We start from the raw sequence: 10,226 nt of genomic DNA on the forward strand, positions 1-10,226 counted from the left end.
TATTATTACACCTAGAAACATTTTAGAACTTATAGGTACAGCCCTAAATTCTTGTATTCCTTTTCAAATAAGCCCTTCAATTTGGTTCTAAACTTGTTGAATATGCATTAAATTGTAAATTGCATAAATTTCTACTTAATTATACTACCTTATTTGTATTTTTTTTGTAAAGTATCTTAGAAACATCAAACATACATTGAACCTACCTTTCTTAGTATTAATATGTTTTTAGAAATTTTAGGCATAAATTTGGCCGGATTTAAAGGGTATTTTTGTCCATTCAAATTTGAAGTTTTGGGACTAGCATCAAAAACCCTAAAAGAGGTAACCCTTCAATTTTTTAAGCACACCTTAGATTTTTCTTTACAAATCCTTTGAAAATCGAGTTTTACCAAAAGATTTTGACACTGAAGCTTTTAAATGGTTGGGAAAAACACCACATGCAAGGCATGGTGTAAGCTTTTTTCTTATGGGTAAAACTCGAGTTTCAAAGGATTTGTGAAGAAAAATCCAATGATGTACTTAAGAAATTGAAGAGTTACCTTTTTTTAGGATGATCGATGCTGGTCTTGATGCTTCAGTTATGAATGGATAAAAATGCCCTTTAAATCCAGCCAAAATTATGCCTAAAGTCACCGGAAGTTCTTAAAGTGTGCAGTTTTAATTATTCAAAGGTGAATTGGAAACAAAATTTAGACAAGGGACCAAAAGTAGACAACAGCAATAGTTTGGGTTCCCCAGGTTTTTTATCCTAAAATTAAATATATTTATGACATCATACTTTTAGTGATGTCATCCGGTTCTTGGATGGGATCGAACCCATTTGCCCTTGACCCTTGATCTCGATCGAGTCGATTGCTAGTCCGAGTTTCAAAACATTGGTTTCAAGCCCTACTTTGTCTTTCCATCAACCTCTTCCTTGCTTCTTCCTACTACTTATCAATGCTTTTGAAGACCCAAGTTAGTCGATCAATGATTATTCTTGTCCAAACTCCGCTACAAATTGCCAAGCATTTGGTATTGAGTTAGAAATTTTGAGATGTGTTACTAATCTTTTGAAAGATGAGTTTTCTTATTTTTGTTAAATTATTGTAAAAATATATTAACATTGTTTTTATTTCTATCCAAATCCATATAATCATCTATTAAGAGTTGGAAATCAATCAAGTTGACTCAGTCAAAATGTAACTCAAACAAGGTTAACATCGAATTCGAGCTGATTTGGCGTGCCAATCGAGTCAAACTAAATATCAATTAGTTGACTTGCCGAGTCAATTTTAATCTATATATTATTAATATTTTTTAAAACTACATGTATGTCTCCAATAATTTTATTTCTTTAGCATGACATACCTATTTTATCTATTTTAAAAATATAAAAGAATATTTTTTATTTTTATTTGAGGTTGATTTGACTTTCTAATCAAATTTGACTAAACTTAGACTTGAGTTTGAACTGAAAATCAAATTTCACATTAAGAAATCATTGAGTTTGGGTTTGGTAAAATTAAGTCAAGCTTAACTTGATCAGACCATAGCTTGAATCGCCGTTTACAAATCTAAAACTAGGAATTTTCTTCTTCACAACTTCATCAACCTATATTAGTTCTTGATTAAAAGTTAGCATTTATTTAGTTTACATAATTCATAATTAAAGTTATTTCTTGCAAAAAAATTTATGTGGATCATCATTAGAGGTTAAATATATGGTTCCTTCAAATGGGACTACAAGAACTTCCAACATCTAATCTCATGGATAGATCAATTCGACTACAAGAACTTCTCACATCCTCTACTGCAAATCAAGAATATCTATTTCAAGTTTGAAAGCAATCTTCTCAACTAATTTCTAATAAGATGAAATCTAATTAAGCAGATCTACTCAGAGGATTCCCAAAAAGAATTAAGAAATCCTTACATGTTTTGCCTCCAAAGTCAAAACTGTCCTCTCCTTATTTTACCAATTTTGACTATCCAAGTAATTTATGAGTTCTCTTTGTTTTTTTCATTTTTACAATAACAAATATCAAAGTATAGATTGAAATCCTACATTTTTCCCTTTGTGAGGGGTTACAATTGGATATTTGGCGTAGCTAAGTCTACTTCTATTAATTATTTTCAAAAGTATTTTTCTTAATTGTTCGGAAAGCGTGCTATCTTAAAAACAAACTTTGAACTTTTTTCCCAATTAAATATTTGTTTAGTCTAACTAACAAGTGTAACTAAAGACCACATATTTGTAATCAATTAGATGTTCTATTTTTTATTATTATTAAACACATTTGAATATGTTAAAATCTAAATCCATTGAATTTAAATGTTGAATTGGATCATCAAATAAGAAGTTCCAAAATATAGTCTTTAGTTTGGAGGGAGGGATGGGTTGGGTGGTTCAGAAGGCGGAAATATGAGTGAGAGGTTTTGGGTTCCAACCCTTCTACTTACACTAAAAAAAAAGAAAAAAAGATGCCACCCAAGTTTTCCTTGAATTGGTATTTACAATGTCTACCTAATGTTATTTCTTACTAAAAGAATTCTTGTGGATCATCATTGGAAGTGAGATGTACGGATAATTCAAGTGGACTACAAGAACTTCCAACATCTAACCTCATGGACAGATCAACTGGGCTACAAGAACTTCTCACATCCTCTGTTGCAAGTTAAGAATATCTATTTCAAGTTTGAAAGTAATCTTCTTAACTAATTTCTAATCGCATGAAATCTAATTAAGCCGATCTACTTAGAGGAACTCCAAAAAGAATTTTAAAAAAATCCTTACATGTTTTGCCTCCAAACTCTCTTCTCCTCGTCTTACCAAATTTAATTAACTAAGTAATTTATGAGTTCTCTTTTTTTAAAAAAAATTTTTGCAATAGCAAATATCAAAGTATAGATTCAAATCCCACATTTTCCTCTTTGTTAGTAGTTACAGTTGGATATTTAGTGCAATTGAGTCTACTTTTATTAATTACTTTCAAAAGTATTTCTCTTAATTGTTTGGAAAATGTACTATCTTATAAAAACACTTTGAACTTTTTTTCCCAATTAAATATTTGTTTAGTCTAACTAACAAGTGTAATTGAAGGCCACATGTTTGTCATTAATTAAAATGTTCTAATTTTATTATCAAATATGTTTGAACATGTTAAGATCAAAATTTATTAAGTTTACGTGCTGAATTGGATTATCAAATAGGAAGTTTCAGAATGTAGTCTTTAGTTTTAACAAGTGCCATCCAAGTTCTCCCTGAGTTGGTATTACAATTGTCAACTAGTTGGTGATAAAGTTGGTTGTTCGTTAGAGACACTCATTGAAGGTGCAAATGATTGTAAGAGCCTGTATGTTTAATGCAAAAATATGAAATAAAAGAAATGAATTTTATATTATTCACCAAGATGCAATTTTCTAAATTTATTAATACGTGAGCACACCAGAATAAATAGAGTTTTCCGAAAAAACCTGCTAGTGGAGGCAGGCCTCCTAGGGATAAGAGACATAGGACTAAAGAGAGAGCCAAAAAAGGATCTTTCGTGTATAATCCTGCATAATCTCGAATGTTATCTGTTCCGGTACGTAGACCAAATAATACAATGCAAGCAAAAGTTCCTAGATTCATGGAGATATAGAAGAGCATATAAGTTATCATGCTTGCATATCCATCATTTGAGTCTCCAACAATTATTCCAATAATTACATATCCGATTTGACCTATGGACGAATATGCAAGCATACGTTTCGTGCTTGTTTGAGTAATAGCAATGAGATTTCCCAATATCATGCTAAGAATAGCTAGGATTTCCAGAAGAAGATGCCATCCGTTTTAAGTTGGATTCTAAATTTGACAATATACCCAATGACAAAAGCAATGATCAAGTGGAAATAGATTTTTTTTTTTTTTGTATGTACACTATCCAAATATCACATTATAATTTATATCAAACAAATCTAGCTTAGGCCCCAAAAAAAAAAAATCCAAGCCAAGGCTGCCAATTGGCAACAAAAAGGAGAGTTTAGAATAGCTTCTCTTTTCTTATTATGCATATATGTTTGCGTAATTAACTAACAAGTTGTCAAACTAATATTTAAGTATAAGATTGTAAAATTCGAGAGATTTATGTTTCAGGTGTTTCTTAATATTAAACATAAGTACAAACTTCAGATTAAAGTTTCATTCATGGACTATACGATTTTAGAAGGAGAAAATAATGATATAACCGACAAATGATCACTTGTGTTATAATTCTTTTTGGCTAAGTAAATTTTTTCTATTTATTCTTCTGCAATTTCAATAAAAGCTTTTAAGAAATATGCGTAAAAGGTTACTAAATTTTTCTAAAGTTTTACTTAGGCCTCTATAGTCTATACTATTATTTTTGTCTACCAAGTGACAAAAATGCCCCCATAGATGTGATGTACAGCTTATGTATCTAAACTCCATCACCTCTGACGAAAAAAAAAAAGCAATGGAAGAAGCCAAAATGTTTGGATGACTTTTAGTGCCCTTCACCTTTATCCCTCATTTCGTGCGCGAAAATTTCCAGAATGGAAATGTTTTTCAATCCAGAATACATTTCCACCCAAAATCGTAGGGAAAAAATTTATTGTTCTAAAGTTTTGGTAGAAAAGTTAAAATAAAATGTTCATTCAATTTTCAATATTTGGCATAATCAATATTTAGATGTCAGAATATAATATACTAAATATAGATTTGACTTAATTGCCCAAAATTAGTTTATAGGGCATAATATACCTTACTACTTTTTGTTTTATTTATTTTATAGTAGCACTTGTCTATTTATGTGAAATTTTAATTTCTTTAACTTAAAACATAGATGAGAATTGATATCAGAATTCTTCAATTATAATACTGGATTCATTCTATAACATAGATTTTTAAGTTAAAATTTTGCATTTACTAGCAATATAATTGGCAACATAAGATATAAATTACATGAAATCAAACAATTATAATTTAATTTTAATCTATTTCAATTATTATATGAAATTCAAAAGAAAATTCTTGCACTTTTTTCAAATGTCAAAACATAAAGTGTCTTCAAACATTTGTTTCCTAGTATAACAAAAAAATAAAAGAAAAATTAATTATTACAAAAAATTACATTCAAATATTAAATAAGCTTAAAAATAGTCCAAGATATTGTGATGCAGGACAAATATTTATAAGGATAAATATGACATTCTACTATTTAGACATTATAGGATGAATGTGGGAAGAGATTTTCCTAAATTTTTGTGAGAAATGGAATTCGAGGAAATAATTAGAATGAGCATTTTAGGGGAAAAGAGTTTTCCCACTTATATGAATCATACCAAACACTAAAAGAGAATGGGACAAATTGAAAAAGTCTTTCCTTTTCAAATCATTCCCACGTACCAAACGTGGGGTTAAAAGAATTTTGGTGGCACCAACATCCGACTTGTAGGCTTCCAATCATCCGCGTAAAAGTTGGACATGATATTTATCCTTTTACTAAAATATCATAATTTCATCAAAATTTGCACTAATGGTAGAAGTTAGTTCCACATATAACAGATCTAAAGAATGGATACTAAGGGTCTGTTTGATAACATAAAAAAGTGCTGAATCTGAATTTTTTCAGACATTCAGATGTTTTGAGTGTTTGATAAATGAAAATCTATTTGCTGAACCTGTGTGTATTTTTTTCAGCACAAGAATCCTAAGTGAATGCTTAATTCTGATAAGAATCAATAGAATTACTTATGCTACCTTATCTTATCTACCAAATCTACCATTGTTTGTTAATTATATTCAAAATTCTTATCTAATTAAACAACATAATATTCTCTATCTAACGATTTTTAGTTTCTCTTTTCTTCCTTTTTAATGACTTTCACATCTTCTCCATACTTCTCATATAATATATTTCATATTTCATATTAATTTGATTTAAAAATAAATATTGTTATTTTCATACCTAACAATTTTAAACTAATTAAATCATAGATTCTATTTCTTTTTTGAATGAAATGATATAAGGGCAAAATTGTCAAATTAAACTTATTAAGCATTCAGCTATAAATATTTATCAAACAGTATAAATAGGTTTAGTATTAAAATTCAGACATTCATATATTTTTTTCAGTGCTTAAAATTCAGTAAATTAATTATTTCAGTATTCAGATTTCAAAATTCAGACTTTAGAATTCAGATTCAGTTTTATCAAACGGAACCTAACTTTTACAAATAGCATATATAAAGAATGAAGAATAGATACTATAGATCCAATGAACAGATAAAAAATTACACTGTAAAGCTCCAAAAAATAAGATAAAATAATTGTAACTCCAAGAGTATCTGTGCATGCGTCCAATTCCCAAATCTACTAATTAACTATTCCAACTCCAGATATTATGAAGAGATTTGCCACATAGATTCAAAAAATTCTAGATCTGATACTTAAAATCTGGAAAAACTCAAATCTAACAAAAGAAAAATGAAAAATATATTAAAAACTCTCAATCCCTAAGAGAGAAGAAAACCCTCATTAGAAAAGTTTAAGACGAAAAATAACTCTCACTAGACATCCAAGTCTCACAACTCTCACTAAAAAAGCCTTAAAATAGAATTTATTCACATAAAAAAAAAACTGGAGGATACTCCTCTCATAGGAAAAATTAGAAAAAATCCAATCTCTCTCCCATAGGAGAGTTGGAGAAAGTTTTCGATAGAGAGTTTTTTTTTTTAGTGAAGAAAACAAAAAAACTTGAACATGACGTGCACATATTATAAAAAGTTCTGAAATTTCGGTTTGTTTTAAAGAGAATCAATTTCTCCCCCAAATACACGAAAAGACAAACCTGATGGGTAAGAAAAACCAAGCAACTATTCCTTTCATCTGAATCTAATCTTCACAATCCACGAGGAATGTTGTCAAGACACTTTCCTTTCATGACTTGAAAAGAGGGTAATTTTGAAAAATCAAGAACCACAGCGTTGCTCTGCTAGAAAAAAATACAAATGTCAAATAGAAAAATTAATAGTAGTTATAACAATTATAAAATCAAATATAATAAAATTGTAAATGATAATAATACAATAATAAACAAATGCAGTGGTTTGAGGCATGAATATCTTGTTTTTTTAAGGTGATTCAAGTCTCTGCAGAAGAATCAACTTTAGTGCAACATGATCTCCAACTTGTCACCCTTAGAATACAATAGACCAGTCATACTTGCTGTCACTCTCATTAGTGACTGTCACTCTCATTAGTCTACACCTAAGAAAGTATAGCTCTAATAACATCATTTTTACTTGCCAAATATGAGATAGTAATATAGAGAAGAACATGTAATTTCTTTCTTCTAACTATCAAAATATTATTAGTAGTAGTTGCACTACTATTAGTGGTGCTTTCGATCTCAAGGTGCACACATAGACATATAGGTGGTGAAAGTTAATCAAAAGCCATAAGTTACATGATATGCTAGATAAATGTAGCAGTTATTGACTATTCAAATTATATTTAAATTAGACTTGTAGGTTACAAAATTTATTGCAATTGAAAACCTTTAAGTTCTGGCAATAAAGGTGAATTCATGAGCATTAATCAAATGCTAATAATTCTAAAAAAAACCGCTACCATATTCTTTTCTTGTAACTTGTGCAGTTAATATAAAAATTGAATATTTCATTACTACAACAATCCCCACTTATTTTAATAAAATAACATAGTATAATATAATATTGACAGGTGTCGAGTTTACACAATAATAAATACCTGCTCAAATAAAGTATAAATTTTGTATACAGTGGTAAGCGAGACTGAATCCACAGGAATTGGAGGAATTCGTTTCTTCTCAAGTTCAAAGTACAGGGGGATCTTTATAAAAATATGAATGACTAAACAAATCAAATAAAAAGACCTAACTAACAATTTACTAAAAATTAACCAATAATAAATAAACTCTAACCAGGAAATAACTTTGAAGATGGTTCACTCAATTGATCATGGATGAAATAATAATTTCATTCACTCACTGATAAATAAGTTATAGCTGCCAAACAAGTGATGATAATCAACTTCTTCTTACCATATCGATGATCAAGGTACGACCGTTAATCACTTCCCTAATCAAGAAATAATCTTAGGTACGACCGTAGAGTTCAATTTTCCAATTGCCTTAAGAATTAGAGAAGTCCTTTTTAACCAAATAACACGTTACGAGGGTTATTTTAAGTTAGTTCATACGTTCTCCTGACACAAATCCAATCATACCAGTCACCACTAATTTAAAGCAATTCAATAATTACAGATTTAACTACCCTAACTGATTTTAGGTTATTAGGTTAATTAAATATCAGGCGCACTTGATATTCAAATAAAATAATAACATAAGAAATTAAATCAGAGAACATACGAATACCAATAAATAAAAGAAATAAACATAATCAATTTGATCTCACAATTTTAGATGAACCATGTTCTCTGTTGTTCCTTGACTAGAAATAGAAATTCAGTTCATCACCATGGGGAGAGCCACACACAAAATATTTGGATTAATTCCTACGATCGTTCTCCCAAATTGCGATGAAGAAAAAAAAGAGAAAAAGATTCCCTCTTGTGCCTCGCGGCTCTCCCCCCAAAGGAAAGGAAAACCTAAGTGACTCCTTAACTATTAATCTGCCGCTACTAATCTCCAAAAATAAGGAATTGTTTAAGGAAACTACTACTATTCAAACGAAACCAAGTTGCAATTGGCCCCAGAATAGTCACGGCAATTGTTGGCTCCTTCGAGTATTAATCACATGGCACTGGCCGTCCTATCCTTTTCCTAATTTTTAGCTTTTTGAAACCAAATAAACTTCTTTTCTTGAAGAAGGAACCCTTCAGAGATAATACCAACCATTTCCTAAATAAATAAGAATCTAATTGTCAAAGAAAGAAATTCTCTTAATCTTCAGTCAGCTGTCTTGCTCAAAATCCAATTTGAATTAGGAAACTCTTATGCGCAAATTCCGTGTCTTCGATCTTGACAGCAATTCTCAAAAAATTACCTCTTTTATCACTTTTTTTGCTCACCTCCCTACAATTAGCATAATTAACCAAACATAAGTAGAATCCATCAATTAATGCAATATTTGGTAAAATAAAAGAGGAAAATAATTATGAATTTTATGACAAAAATACAGCTTATCAATTTCTCCCACACCTAAATCATGCTTGTACTCAAGCATGAGAACAACAAATCAAACAATCAAATTCAAACAATGGCTATTGCTCAAATCGTCTATTGCCAAGATACAATTAAAATACATGTCATGCATTAGTGGCTAATTTCTAAGAAATATCTCTCCAGTTAGCTTTTAAAATCAAAGATTTTTTCAATTCCTAATTAACTAATCTAAAAATATAAAATATTCAATTAGAATTCATCAGCAAACGGTTCAACTATTAAGCAAAATCTCAACATTAAAACTCATAGATCAGCAGGCTAATGTAACCATCCACAATCTCGTGCATTTTTTATTTTTTTCACTCTTAGCACAACTCTTCTTCTTCTTTTTTTTTCAAGAAAAATGCTTAGGTTTTAGCCATTTAAACCTTTTGATGCGAACTCCGACATCTACTGTGAGGACTTGGAAATTCACCTATATTTTTCTTATAATTCTCTTATTTTGAATAAGGTAATTTATAAATTCTTTTTACTACCAATTTACTCTCTTAATAGATGTAATATATACTAGAATCGAGAGTTTACCTTTACGTTTATAGTTAGCGTAAATTAGGATTTTTGTGCACTTTGGTCGTGTGATCACTTGGTGAGGTGTGTACTAAATTTGGTAGTTAAGAGTGAGTTTTACATAAGAGGAAGTGGGTGATTAGAAGTGCTATTAATAAGTTCGTGAATCATAAGTTAAAACACAAGTACGAGCGAGTTAAGGAAAATAGACTTGAATCAACGCACACCGTTTGTTACCGATTGAGTACACCACTTGATCACTACTTTCTTACCCTAATTTTCTTGTTATATTTCACCTAATCCTCCCTAAATTACCCCTTAATCCAGCCATCTTTGTTGACTAAGGAAAAGGAAAGAAAAGAAAAAAAAAAGAGAGAAAACTTGGCTTTGACAAGTGTTAAAGATCCAAGGGTTGGTTGACCAAATGAATTTTTTTTCTTATCTTTTTTCTTGGTTCATTTTTCTTCATTCCCTTCTTGTGTTGGCCGAAAATTGGGAGAGAA

This window comes from Coffea arabica, chromosome 7e, assembly GCF_036785885.1.
Source record: "Coffea arabica cultivar ET-39 chromosome 7e, Coffea Arabica ET-39 HiFi, whole genome shotgun sequence".
NCBI lineage: Eukaryota > Viridiplantae > Streptophyta > Magnoliopsida > Gentianales > Rubiaceae > Coffea > Coffea arabica.